The 12206-nt window shown below is 42.0% G+C and overlaps 1 pseudogene; it reads left to right on the top strand.

Moving 5' to 3' along the window:
• The first annotated feature begins 5076 nt into the window (after nucleotides 1-5076).
• LOC111153530 overlaps nucleotides 5077-12206 on the top strand; it is a 14819-nt pseudogene continuing 7689 nt past the window's right edge.

Below are 12206 nucleotides of genomic sequence, written 5' to 3'. Positions count from 1 at the left end.
CAGGTCATGGTCTCAGGGTCCTGGGATTGAGCCCCACAGCAGGCTCTCTGCCTGGGGGGCGGGGGGGGAGCCTGATTCCCCTCTCTCTCTGCCTGCCTCTCTGCCTACTTGTGATCTCTCTCTCTGTCAAATAAATAAATAAAATCTTTAAAAAATTTAAAAAAAAAGAAAAGGAACCATATAAAAAGTAATCACCTGTTTAACTACCTATAGAAACAACTGTAAAAATGAATTAATTAATTGCCTATATAATTAGCTATTTCCAGCAAAACTATGTATATTGTCTAAAGTCATGGTCAAAGCACTATTTGTTTCTCTCAATTAAATACAGCTATAATATATTTAAAATATATTAAATTTATATTTATAATATATGAAATATACTTCAAATAATACATTAAAAATATGTTGTTAAGTCAAATGCATCTTTTATACATACCACATATTATGTTTTAGGACCTTTTATGATTGAAGTCTGAACAGGCAGCCATCAGGTTTCCAGATGCTGGTTCTACCGCAGATGTTCAGTTCCCACCTCTTCCATCTGAAAAAAAAATGAACAGGTTTATCTAGAGCTTCTAAACCAGAGGCTCTGGACTTAGCAGTCCCAGGATGAGTGGATCACTAGGACGGATCATGCAGGAAATTGAAAAGAGGGAGATGACAGTGAAAATGTATAAATGAAGCAGTGATCTTCCCAGTCCCTTTTCCGATCACCTTTCAGAATGCTGGCAGGCAGACTCCTAACCTGCCCCATGTCAGCAAAAAATTGGAGAAACTTAGATGACCCAGCAAGAGTCAGAGAACCTACTGGTAAGGGTCACTAGTGGACAAAGCCCCATCACACCCACAGAGCTTATATGGATCTTGACTGCCTTGTTCTCAATATGACCAGCTTAACCAGAGATCACCAGGATTCACCAAGAACAAACAGGAAAGTCCAAGATCAAACAAATAAGAAAAAAAAATTTTTCTGATAAAAAATAGAGAACACAAATAATTAGAATAAATTTTCAGGACATTATAGAAATTTGTATCCATAGAACAAGAACAGAAAGCTGTTTTTAAAAAATAAATAGAACTGTTTACTCTTATAAATTAAAAACATGACAGGGAAAAAAGGTGAATTATCTAAAAACCTAAACTTTTGTGCTCATTTGCTCAGAAATCAACTAGATGATATTCTACCAAAATGAAGAAATAAACTAAAAATGAAGAGTTCCTGTCGGATCATTCATTTTTGTCCTGATTTCCATCTATTTATCTAACATCTTTCTATTTAGTATTTTATATACTATCTTACAGGAATGATGTTATACTTTCCATACTGTTTTGAACCTCATTTCTCCAGGTGCCCGAGTGGCTCAGTTGGTTGAGCACCCAACTCTTGATGTTGGCTTGGGTCCTCATCTCAGGTTCCTGGGATTCCACCCTACACTGAGCTCCCTGCTCACTGGGAAGTCTGTTTGAGGATTTTTTCTTTCTCTCCCTCTCTCTCTCTCTGCCCCTCCCCCACTCTTTCTCTCTCTAAAATAAATAAATCTTAAAAAAAATAATAATAATAAAACACGTAAGTAAAAATTATTTCTCTCCGGGTGCCAGGGTGGTTCAGTTGGTTAAACAACTGACTCTTAATTTTGGCTCAGATCATGATCTCAGTGTGATGAGATTAAGCCCCACATCAGGATCCATGATGGGCATGGGGCCTGCTTAGGATTCCCTCTCCCTCTACCCCACCGCTCCCCATCCCAGCTCACGCACTCCCTCTCAAAAAACAAAAAACTCATTTCTGTTGCAAAACAACTTACCAACATCCTCTCCTGGCAATAAATACAGATTTACAGGTTTTCATCCTTATGTTAAACCCTGTCCAGTAAGGCCTTTAAGCATCATTGCCTTTTATTAATTCTAATTTCATCTACATACATGAGCAAATTAGAGCAATATACATTATGAAAATGTTTTTAATTGGGCCTCCTGATGGATTTGAATGATTGGGGGCATGGGGATCACAGCAGTATCTCTGCTCTAGGACTTCCACAGCACACTCTGTAAACTACAACCTTGCAGGAAAAAAACAAGCCCATTAGCAATGGGGTAGGGATAAAAGAACCTCAGTTACGTATGCCATTTACTCATTTATCAAATTCATTGAGGACCTACTACATGTCCAAGCACCATGTACCTGAAGGCAGTAGGGTCCACAAGACAGTAAGGAACTGTGAGCCCCTTAGGCCAGATGAAAGGTGAGGAGAAAGGAAAAAAAAGAGCTAAAATAATAACCAAAATGTACCTATGTCAAACTTTCGTGACATTTCATGAAGGGTCAACCCTGTTTGAGACTTGCCACATAGAGCTGCCCAGTCAGGATACTCCTCAGAGGAGACAGGCATACATTTGGACCAAACCTGGGGGAGAGGTGCTACTGCTTATTGTAAGGAGATCCCGCATCTCCACGGACTCAAGTCAGGATGTCTATAGCTCTTCTGTGAATGTGTTATGGGCAATTGGTATAACTGCTAATATCGTAGAAGGAATTTTTTTTTTAATCCTTCCCCAGATGTCACTATCCCCTTCTTTGGAAAAATTTTACAAAGTAAATTCAGGTGGGGGAGACCATGAGGGGCGAGAGCTGTTAAGAGAAATGCTCTTATTGATAGTTGAGCTTTGGGAAAATGGTGCGTCAGTCCTGAAAACAGTCCCAGGACAAAATGCTTTGCACACTGGTGGCTCAGTTGGTTAAGCGACTGCCTTCGGCTTGGGTTATGATCCTGGAGTCCTGGGATCGAGTCCTGCATCAGGCTCTCTGCTCAGCGGGGAATCTGTTTCTCCCTCTGTTCTCTTCTTCTCACGTTCTCTCTCTCTCTCTCTCTCATTCTCTCTCTCTCTCATATAAATAAATAAAATCTTTTTAAAAATCTTTAAAAAAAAAAGAGAAAATGATAAGAATGAAGCCTAAGTCAGAAGCACGTGAACAAAGAGGGAAGCACTCCTGATTCACTTATTTAAAAAAAAAAAAAGTTCTGGCAATTCTGTAAATTCATCCCGAGAATGACAATCTTATCTTGATGAGTGACAACATCTTATGACTTAGAGCAGAAATTTATGTATATTCTTCCAGGATTAAATTGCTCAGGAAAGAGCAGTTGAAAATTTAAAAAATTGCATCTCAGCCCCATGCTCCTTATTAATTAGGTTGCTAGGTTTGACGGCAGGGTGCCTTGAAGTTCTTCAGCAACGATGGGGAAATTACACTGAGGTGCATCAGGAAAAGTGTGGGGCTACTCTGATGGATGTAAAATAGAAATTAGAAAATATCATCCAAGCAGTAATTAAAAAAAAAAAAAAACTGCCTTTTCATTTGAGTTATCTGAGAAAAAGACACTTCGATGATTAGAGCAGTATTTAAAGACTGACTGGTTAGCAGGGTTTGAGAGCAGATATTTGAGGATGATCATTTGAGATCAGTTGAGGAGTGAAAATAACTGGCTAATGGAATCTGAGTTCCACACCCGTGTTTCTCTTTTGATCTGTCAGTCAACACATCCCACACCAAGCATTTCATTTATTTAATCTTTACAAACAAACTTATAAGCCAAGTTCAGTACCCCCACTTTACAGGAAAATGAGGAAAATAAAATTAGGGAAGTTAAATAAGTAATTTATGGAATGGGATAAACTCCAGAAAGAGCCCTTAAATACTACTAACTTTCCCTTCCCTGGCCCTTAACCATACCTGAGGCAGATTCCATAGCTTCCCAGGCATTTTCAGTCATTAAAGAATCTCAGTGTTAAGAAGTCTAATCCAGGGACGCCTGGGTGGCTCAGTGGGTTAAAGCCTCTGCCTTCAGCTCAGGTCATGATCCCAGGGTCCTGGGATCAAGCCCCACATCGGGCTCTCTGCTCAGTGGGGAGCCTGCTTCCCCTCCTCCCCCCACCCCCGTGCCTGCCTCTCTGCCTGTTTGTGATCTCTGTCTGTCAAATAAATAAATAAAATCTTAAAAAAAAAAAAAAAAGAAGAAGAAGAAGAAGAAGAAGTCTAATCCAGGGGCACCTGGGTAGCACCATCGGTTAGGCGTCTGCCTTTCAGCTCAGGTGATGATCCTGGGATCAAATCCCACATCAGGCTCCCTGCTCCATGCAGAGCCTGCTTTTCCCTCTCCCTCTGCCTGCAGTTCCCCTTGCTTGTGCTCTCCTTCTGTCAAGTAAATAAATAAAATCTTTAAAAAAAAAAAAAAAAAAAAAAGTCTAATCCAGGCAGGGCACCTGGGTGGCTCAGTTGGCTAAGTGCCCAACTCTTGGTTTCAGCTCAGGTCACAATCTTGGGTCATGGGATTAAGAGCTTCATGTGGAGCTCCACACTCAGTGGGGAGTCTGCTCAATAGTCTTTCTTTCTCTCTCCTTCTGCCCCTCCTCTCTCTCTCAAAATAAACAAACAAAATCTTTTTTAAAATATCCAGGCCAAATCAAAATGTCATTATCTCAACTTCAAACTCTTGCAATCTCTCAAAATTTTTTTTTTCCACAGAGATCACAGCAATGGCCATTTTACTTTTAACACATTCTTTTTAAAAGATTTTATTTATTTATTTGTCAAAGAGATGAGCACAAGCAGGGAAGAGGCAGGCAGAGGTAGAGGAAAAAGTAGGCTCCCCGCCAAGCAAGGAGCCTGATGTGGGAATCGATCCCAGGACCCTGGAATGATGACCTGAGCTGAAGGTAGCCATTTAACCAACTAAGCCACCCAGGCATCCTAACTTTTAACACATTTTAAGTGAAAATTCTAAGTGAAAGAAACCTGGCCATGGTAGGGAGTTAGGAAAGGACTGAACTGCTTGGCAAACTTTCAGTGCCAACACAGGAATGATGTGGAGAGACACTGGAGACATTTAAGAACGTCTCACCTCCTGCACTGCTAATCCGAACCCACAATTGTTCAGACATGAGTACAGAGGGAAGGCAGCATGCTTGCTCTTCTTTTCCTCTATTTAATCCAGCTCCTCACCTACTCAAGGTCACCTCACCTCCTTCATGGTCAAGAGAAGCTAGTAGCACTCCCTCCTCCAGCAACGCGAGATGCTAAAAGGAAAGAAGGCAAAGGGAAAGAACGTGGCCCCGAAGTCTCTGTCATGAAGAACAGGAGGCCAAGAAGCTGCTCACTCCTCTGTCTGAGAAAAGGCCCAAGAATTTTGGCATTGGACAGGACATCCAGCCCAAAAAGGGACCTCACCCACTTAATCAAATGGCCCTGCCACATCTGGCTGCAGTGACAAAGGGTGATTCTCTATAAATTGTACAAGTGCCTCCCATGATGAACCAGCTCGCCCACACATTGGACCGCCACACAGCGACTCAGCTGCTTCAGCTGGTCCACAGGTACAGGCCAGAAACAAAGCCAGAGAAGAAGCAGAGGCTGTTGGCCCAGACTGAGAAGAAGGCTATGGGCAAAGGGGATGTCCCCACTAAGAGGCCACCTGTCCTTCGAGCTGAGGTTAATACTATCCTCACCTTGGTGGACAACAAGGAGGTGCAGCTGGTACTGATCGTACATGCGGTGGATCCCACTGAGCTGATGGTCTTCCTGCCTGCCCTGTGTCAGCAAATGGGTGTCCCCTACTGCATTATCGAGGGGAAGACCAGGCTGGGGCATCTGGTCCCCAGGAAGACCTGCATCCCGGTAGCCTTCACACAGGTGAACTCAGAAGACAAAGGAGCTCCAGCTAAGCTGGTGGAATGTACCAGGACCAATGACAATGACAGATATGAGATCTACTGCCCCTGGGGAGGCGATGTCCCAGGTCTGAAGTCAGTGGCTCACGTTGCCAAGCTGGAAAAGGCAAAGGCTAAAGAACTGGCTACCAAACTGGGCTGGGCTGTTGAAGTTTCTGTACATAGAAGTAATAAAAAGTTCTCTTTAAAAAAAAAGAGAGAGAGAGAGAGAGAAACAAGTGGAATAAGTGGTAAGGGAATAAAACTTTTTTTTTCAGTTGATGCTTTTTATGGTTCTCTTTTATGTCTAATGACTTTTGCAAAGCACTCCTCAAATTCTGGCTCCTCCATGAGATTCACTGTAAATTTTTCCAAGTCCTTTCCGGCAGCCTCCCATTGAACCAATCCTCAGTGCGGGGGATGCAATTCCAGAGTGACCACTTTAACTCCAGATGAATTCCCACCCTCTCTCCGTGCACCTTATGCAATCTCTTTCTGTCAGGGCCGCCTCACCCCAGCAAACACTTCTCTAGGACAGGGTCCTTCCAACAGAGTACACTCTTGGCTATCCTGCCCCAAGTCCACTTGGCTTCTAGGAAACTGGGAATGCTTGTCCAGCAAACAGTTAAAGTAGAGGTCTCTCCCAGGGCACCTGGGTGGCTCAGTCAGCTAAGGGTCTGCCTTTGGCTCAGCTCATGATCCCAGGGTCCTGGGATGGAGTCCCACATCCGGGCTCTCTGCTCAGTGGAGAATCTGCTTCTCCCTCTCCCTCTGCCTGCTGCTCCCTCTGTGCTTGTGCTCTCTGTCAAGCAAGCAAATAAAAATATTTAAAATATATATATATACTTCTCTTCCTGTCTTAGCCTAAGTTTCTGACAAGTAGGGCCAGACCCAGAGGCTTGCATGTAAGTTGTTTACATATGGTCATGATCCCAAGGAGCCACAGAGCAGGAGAGGAAGAAAGAAACAGAAGGAGGCAAAGCCGATACAGGTGTGTTTTATCAATTGGCCCCCAAGAAGGACAAAGATGAGCATCCTATGAGGACAGACTGCAGATCTTGATAAAATGCATCTCAGAGCTGGGGGTAGGGGAAACTGAGGAAAGTAAAAGCATTTATCTGTTGTCTCTCATCCCCCATCAGTCAAGTGTAGCCCCAGTGGTATTAACTCCCCAGTATTCCAAGCTAAGCACATTGAGGTCAGCGCCATTTTACAGAGAAGCCCTAGGGCCAGTGGGGGAGGTGATGCAGGGTGGGCCTGAGGCCAGGCCTTGTCTCTCTGAGCTCAACACACTTCCTCTAGGGCTCCCTCTCCTTTTCTGGATGTTAAAAGACAAAATCACAACTCTTATGCAAAGATAAAATGAACATTTCTCAAAAATTGTCCTTAACTCATTAGCTAATGGGGGGACAGTTATAATGTTAGAAATAGTTGGAAGGAGAATCCAAAGTTCAGTTACATATTTAAGCCCTTGGGAATCTGGAATGAAAGGAACTTGCAGAATAGATACAAAACTGGCATCTTTGTAGGAAAAGAGAGAGGCATGAATTGAATACCCATCAGACAAAATCCACTTGCATCTCTCTGGACAGAAATAATTTGTATCACCATCAATCAATTTTCTAGAATTCACAGGAACGATAGAGTTAAATTATAATATAAATATATAATATAAACTAAATTATAAAGAGAGATTATCTCTTTATAACTCAAAGAGAGTGAAAGCTGCAGATCCCAGAGAATTACAAAAAATGCCCGGCTTCCATTTAAATGACCCAGCCATCTTTTTTGCCCATTTCAAATCTTTCACAACTTTTCTTGACTAGGCCATTATGGGACACTCTAGTCTTCATTATCTCATAATGCCCATCAGACACTCTTCTGGGAATTCACTTTTGATCCAACCTGGAGAACTAATGGGTAAATCTCTAAACAAGTGTTCAGACACTATGACCCACAGGCCAAATCTGACCAGTAGATTTTTAGAGATAAAGTTTTAATGGGATACAACCACATTTACCTATTGTCTAGAGAGCCCATCTCTCTATAATGGTAGAGTTGGATTATTGCTACAACTAGGACCATGTGGCCCCTAATGCCTAAAATAGTTACCATTTGGTTCTTTGTAGAAAAAGTCTGCCCATCTCTATTTTAGGTCATCAAACAGCAGGATTATGACACATCAATTTTCCTTTCCATCAGACGGACCTTGCTTTTAATAGTGGTTTTGCAGGATCGAGGCCATGAAGGAAGCACTGGAGAAAAACCTGGCATTTTTCTATCCTGTTCAGACCCTTCAAAGAATTCTCCCATTCCCTCCCCACATCATTTCATTTTTCCCTTTCACAGACTGGGGGTGGTGGGCAATTTGGACAGAGTTCAAAGACTGCTTTTCCTACTTCCCAATAAAGTCAACAAAGAAATGTCTAGACCTTCCTTACAAAGCACAAGCACTTATCACCCATTGTCTCCAATGTGTGAGCCTTAATTAAAATCCCAAGTTCACAGGAAAGGTGATGCTGTAGAACAAGTCTGTCCCATAAGTATCCAAAGACAAAACTGCTTGTAAACCATCACGGCTGAGATTCAAATCCAGGTCTGACCCAGCCCCAAACTTGTCCTACTCTTGGGATAGGTGTGACCCATAAGCTTAGAGTCCCTAGCCACTCACCTGCCATCAACACCATCTACTTCCAGAGCCATTTTGCTGCTATTTTAAAAGACAGTGGATGTGGCAAAAGCATTGGGGGTGAGAAAAAATGTTTTAGGCAGAATGTTTGAAATCTCCTTGCTGCTTCCCCCGCCATTCAGATAGGGAAGGAAACATGGGTCGGCTTCCACACCAGCCTGGCAGAGGAAATAGACATCTGTCTCAGGACGGTATTTCTTACTCTTGGTAGCAGCCAGGAGTGCTTTCTGATCCAAAAGAAAAAATGTGCCTCAGCTAAGAAATATGAGATTAAAATTCAAGCATATTGAAACTAAACTTTGAATTAAGTTTCTTTCTTTAAAAAGAAAAAAAAAAAAACCTGCTTAACAGCAACAGAAAGAATCTTCATGTTGCTAAAGCACCAGGTAGGATGTTTCTAATTAGCTCTTGGAAGAAAAGCATTCGGCAGCCAATTAGTGGAAGGTGAAGGGTGAACCACACCACTGAGATGCTGCATCTTCACAAAACCCTTCACCTTACCCTTTCTTTTGCCCACGCTTCCTTGTCGCTTTGGTTCTAACAGGAGAATCAGCGACTCAGGTTGGCAGCTGGTCGTTTGAAGCCACAGATAAGGACTATCAAGCTGAGTGTCAAGACTGTTTCCTGGGCTGACGTCTGGAAACTGGAAATGGTTTCCCTAATTCTCTGTGAAGTTCATTCCTTCAATTGTTTTTACTTTGTGAGGTCAGATGTTACACTTCTAGCAACCCTGAGGACATCGTGGCCCTCTTTCTTGACGCATCATGAAATAAAATAGTCGATGGATAGCTTCTATCGTTGGTGGGGTGTTGGAAAAAAGCAAAGCTTCTGGCTTCAAATTTGGGTTCAAAGACCAGCTCTGTCATTTTACAAGCTGTGTGATCTGGCACAAACTGTCTCCTGTCTTTGAACTTTCACCTTCTCATCTGTAAGTTAGGGATAATAGTCACACCCTAATTTTGTTGTGAGATTTAAATAAGAGAGGTTAGGAAAATCTTTGTCCAGGGCCTGATACCCAATGGGTATTTCAATGCATTCCCTCCTCTCCACTTCCCTCCAGTGTACTCTACTCAGCAGTTATCATGCCTCCGAGAAATTTTATGAGTTTCGATATTGCTCCTACCTTAATGTGCTCTCTACTCTCATTCATTTTTCCTGTCTGTTTCCTATCCCATCCCCAGCGCAGATGCATCTGTGTTTCTCTTCAACTTCACTGGTCTCTTCATCCAGCAACACAAAAGGAAACTCAGAGTGGCTGCCTACAACAGAACCCACCACCGTGGTTGGATGTGTCTTCATAAATGGCCTATAGGTCTTTGGAACTGAAATACCACAGAGCAGCTCCCAAGACGGAGCTGAAGGTGATTTGTACTGACCAGCACTAGGGACCTGCAGAACAGGGGTCTACGAAGAGAATACTAGGCTCCCTAAAAGCTACGCACTCTTTCTGTGTTTACCAGACCACCAGCTGCTTTGGTGGAAAACAGTTCCAGAACAAAGCCTTTCGGTATCTTGAATTCAAAAGGAAGAGGAGTCCTCAACAGCATAACAATAGAAAACAAAACAAAACAAAAAAAAGACACCCAGAAAGTCTAGAAGCAAATAGTCTAGGTAGGAAAAGATATAGGCTATTTGTTCTTACTCTGATGGACTTTTTCTTTTCTTTTCTTTTCTTTTTTTTTAATGAACTGTTTGGGGTTTTTTAATAGCACTAGTGGGGTGTGACTTCACGTTGATCTTTAAGCTCTTCGATGGACTGAAAGTAAGAACTACGTGACTATTTAAAATTGGCTTTTCTACATTTTTCCAAACCAAATAATTTTGCAAATCACATTAGGGTTAGAATTCTGGAAGCCAAGAATGTCTTTATACATAACCCAAAATAAGGCACAGTCTCTGTCCAAAATAAATATCACCAAAGATGTCTGCTTTCAACTGCATGAATGGTTTGATGCTATTTTTCCTAGCTATTCCTCTGGAAAGTCCTTATTAACATTACCAAATAACTCCAGTCCAAGAAAGAAGTCATTCAAGATAATCTAAAGTCCAGAAAGCTGGCTCACAGTGATCCAGTACAATCCACAAAGTGTGAGAGCCAAGTAGACCAGAGTAAGATGACACTTCCTAGTTCTTTCCCTTCTGGCATCTGCCTCAAACAGGTTTTCTGCCATTAATAGCTGTCAGCATAGGGACTTCCCAACTGCATCCTACCCAGTGCAATATGTGTCAAAAAGGGAAAATTATTTTCTCATCAATCATGCTACCTTAATACCAAGAATAAACAGATACTCTTTCCAAGTTAAGAGGTAGGAAAAGTCTGCTGGCTCAAGCTGCTAACCAGTTTCTCATTTTTTCCTAAACATTCGTCTTCGGAACACATATTTTATGTTAATGTAAATTTATACAATAATATTTGAATTTCTGTGATGATCATTGCCAGTTGAAAATAAGATTTGCAAGCCTAAAACCACTAAAAATGTTAAGCTATAACTGCATCCCCAGTTCTTAGAAGAATGCCTGGCACACACAGTCAGTCAGTAAATGCTTGTGGAGTTAAGGATTGTCCACAATAAATAGTAATTAAGCCAAAAAAGAGGATAAGATCAACCTTGGAGAGTGTGGGGAGGGAGATGGGAAGGGAAAGTGTAGGAAGAAATAGGAATAAAAAGGAAAGGAGAGAGGGCCTACAGAGTAACCATGGAAACCAGCAATAAGTAAGGGATGGACAGAGCAAAAAGTGGCAACAAAAAACTGAGCAGGAGAAACCGGAGAGATAGAGAAAAACCTCAAAACACAAGAGTAAACATTAGCCTGGTTTAGGTGAGGGTACAACATTTCCCTTGTTCACCAGCCCTTTTCTGCAAGTACAGTCCTCTTACGAAGGAATAGATCCATTTTCAACTTCAACTTTTATTTCTGATCCTGTGTATGAACAAATTTTACATATCCATAATTTGACTCTGAGAGTAGAAAAACAAATAGCAGAAGAGAGCTGATGGTGGTAGAAACATTTTCTCTCGTATTAAGAGTTATATATGATAGATGATAGAGAGATAGATCACAGATAGAGATGAGGGGAAAAAAATACAGAAATGGTTCATTCTTGACATATTGATTTTATTTTTATAGAAAGTAGCCTGATTAAGGTAGAAGTGTCCTAACAAATAATGTTGTGCCTCCCCCTTTGAAGCCAGTCCTGGCAATCACACGGCACCCCCGGTGCGTATTCTACTGCTTAAAGCAGTCATAAGTTCACCCAAATTCAAAGGAAGAAGAATTAGACTCAGCCTCTCCATAGGGGAACAGTAGGTGACACTATGAAGGAGCCTGGGGGAACAAAAGACATGGATGTGGCCATATCTGGAAAGTACCCTCTGCCTCAATGACTGACTGAAGCTCCAGGAAAGGGCAAAGGTCTGGAGTCTTCCTCTCCTCTCCAGGCTCTACCCCCGCTAACTTTCACTGGGAGCACTCCTGACACCCAGACCAAGAATTCTTCAACCACTGCAGACTTCCTTGCTCAGCTGGAGTTGCTGTCTTCAATACCATCAGTTCAATTCCTCTATCACTCAGTTGCCTGACCAGAGGGGAAACAAAAACAAAAACAAAAACACTTCCTCTTTCATGGTCAGGCATTGTGGAAGAGAAATACTGTCAAAGACTGAGACTCCTTCTTGTAACCTTAAGAACTTAAACTCTTTCCCAGTCCCAACCCTGACAGAATTGGGCCCTCCTTCCCTGAACACCTCAGCTTCTCCTTGTCCTTCTCAAACTGTGCTGTGAAGCACCTTTTTTTTTTTTTTTTTTT

Source organism: Enhydra lutris, unplaced genomic scaffold (assembly GCF_002288905.1).
Source record: "Enhydra lutris kenyoni isolate GAN:26980312 unplaced genomic scaffold, ASM228890v2 scaffoldscaffold33, whole genome shotgun sequence".
Lineage (NCBI taxonomy): Eukaryota > Metazoa > Chordata > Mammalia > Carnivora > Mustelidae > Enhydra > Enhydra lutris.
This window is presented reverse-complemented; position numbering and strand designations above follow the sequence as displayed.